Source organism: Carlito syrichta, unplaced genomic scaffold (assembly GCF_000164805.1).
Source record: "Carlito syrichta isolate Samal-C Ts95f unplaced genomic scaffold, Tarsius_syrichta-2.0.1 Scaffold314798, whole genome shotgun sequence".
NCBI classification, from domain to species: domain Eukaryota; kingdom Metazoa; phylum Chordata; class Mammalia; order Primates; family Tarsiidae; genus Carlito; species Carlito syrichta.
Genome location: NW_007258894.1, coordinates 450,355 through 452,382, shown reverse-complemented (window position 1 = coordinate 452,382; position 2,028 = coordinate 450,355). Strand labels below are relative to the sequence as shown.

General features: G+C 45.3%; 1 protein-coding gene across 5 annotated transcripts in view; it reads right to left on the bottom strand.

Annotated features, from left to right (window-relative positions):
* The window catches only part of EHBP1 (EH domain binding protein 1), a 373,913-nt gene that overhangs the window by 342,775 nt on the left and 29,110 nt on the right, over positions 1-2,028 (bottom strand). For 3 of the 5 annotated variants that reach the window (XM_008071978.1, XM_021705884.1, XM_008071979.1), the window contains exon 1: positions 66-151. The exons of the other annotated variants lie outside the window; for them this stretch is intronic. The gene's annotated coding sequence lies outside the window, so the exon portion shown is untranslated. Of the gene's footprint in view, positions 1-65; positions 152-2,028 lie in introns of those variants that run through there. 5 annotated transcript variants of the gene reach the window in all.

Sequence of the window (2,028 nt, the reverse complement as noted above, 5' to 3'; positions counted from 1 at the left end):
AGAGCCGCAGCTCAGCGCCCAGCACCCCCTCCCCCGCCTTCCTCCTCCGCCACCATCATCATTACCTCCCCCGCCGCACCTCTCACACTAACCCTACCCACGGCGGCTCAACCTCCGTCCGCCCCGCCGCCATTGGCCGGGGCCCACGCGTGCCCCGCCCAACTCGGCGGCCGGGTCTTAGAGTGACCGGGGCGCCTCATTGGCAGATCTGCCTGCCCATTACAAGGGCTCCACCCCCTTCAGCTCAGGAGGTGTTTTTCCCTCAGCCGAAACGCTGCGCACAGTCTACCCTTTTTTAAAAAAATAGGAACCCACTAAGGACGATCCCGCCCATTCCTCTGATTGGCTTAGAGAGGGACGCGATAGGCGGGAGGAGTAAGGAGTGTTTATGGTCAACTGGAAAGTGATTGCAGGAGGTATTTGTCCGTCAAAGGCACCGCTGGTACCGGGCGGGGCTTCTGGCTCCTGACAGGGATTGCAGAGCTTGGGGTTGTCTTCGCTGCAGCTGTGGGCAATGCGGCTACTGTGGTTTTCTCTCCTGTTCTCTCATCTCCAGTAGGACCTGCGCGCACCCTCTCCTCTGCCCCTTGTAACTAGGGATTTTGCACACACAGCCTTTTTTCACAAATTCCTCCTGGGATTTTCCCCTGACAAACTGAAGTATTGACGCTGCCAGGCCACCCACCCAACATTCAGTCAGCTGGTCCTCAACGGGAGTCAATAAGCTGAGCTAGACACAAAATGATTACAAGTACAATTTTTTGTTGTGATTCTTCAACATTTCTTTGAATCTTGGTTTCTCCTTTTCGTTCCTGTCTTTTTCCCTGGGTAAGAACTGTGGATGTATTGGGGGAGTGGCTACCATATAAAAAGGGTGGTTAAAGGCAAAGAAGAGGATGAGATAGCATAGAGTGTGAGGGTTGGGGCGCTTAACCTTGTTTAAAGAGCCAAGGACCCTCTTGAGAATATGGAAGCCACAGACACTTTCCCAAAGGGGAGAAAGTGTCCTATCACAAAGCATAAAGATTTGCTTTCAGTTTTAGATAATTCACAAACCTCTGGTGTGGACAAAGAGGTCAAGGAATGAAATTTGGAGGGAATTCTAATATTTAAGGAATAAGCAGAGTAAAGTGAGAGAGAAAAAGGACTAAGAAGGAATGGCCAGAGAATTAGGAGAACACAACAAGCAATGGACACATAGCTTGGAAAAAGAGAAGCTAACATGAAGACAAGCAGAATGGGCCACGGAAACAAGGGTCATTCTTAATCTCACTAAGGTTGGAGAGCAGAAAGCATTGACAAGGTAGCCTGAAAGGTGTTAGACTCTAGAAAAGGATTCTATGAGGGAAGGAAGGGAGGGCAGTACTGGGTAATAATTGAGCACATCTATAGGCATTGGGAACAAGATGAAGGGGAAAGACACTGAAGGATCAGGAGAAATGGGAAAGCAGACACAAGACTTGAATACAGTTTCTAATTCAACATCCACCTTCAGTAAAGAAAGTGATCTAACAACCCTACAAGAAAACAATATACATCTTACAGAAGAAGGCATAGTTATCTCTTATTTTGCTACATCTTAATTCTAAAATATTAAGATAACCATAATCATATCGATTGTTATTTTGTGTATCTCTTAGAGTTCTCTGATGTCCTTCCTGAGTGGTTTACTAAGTCACTGCAACCTACAGCCATTATGATCTCATATAGTAATATATTCTGCATCATTAATAGGCTTTAAGTGTGTGGAGTTGTTTTAATGGCTAATTTATAGAAATGGTCATAAATTATTTTCTTCCAAGAAGCAATCCACATGATGATCAGAAGGCTTTTGCACCCTATTTATTAGTATTTTTCATAAATTCTCGAACTTTCTCATATGGTCATTCTGATATCTTTTCACTTTCCCTTACGCAAAAAAAAAAAACCCAAAGGGAGAGATTTTTTTTGTAGAGAAAGTACCTCAAAGGCAATGAATGTGTGTGTGTGTGTGTGTGTGTGTGTGTGTGTGTGTGTGTGTGTGTGTCT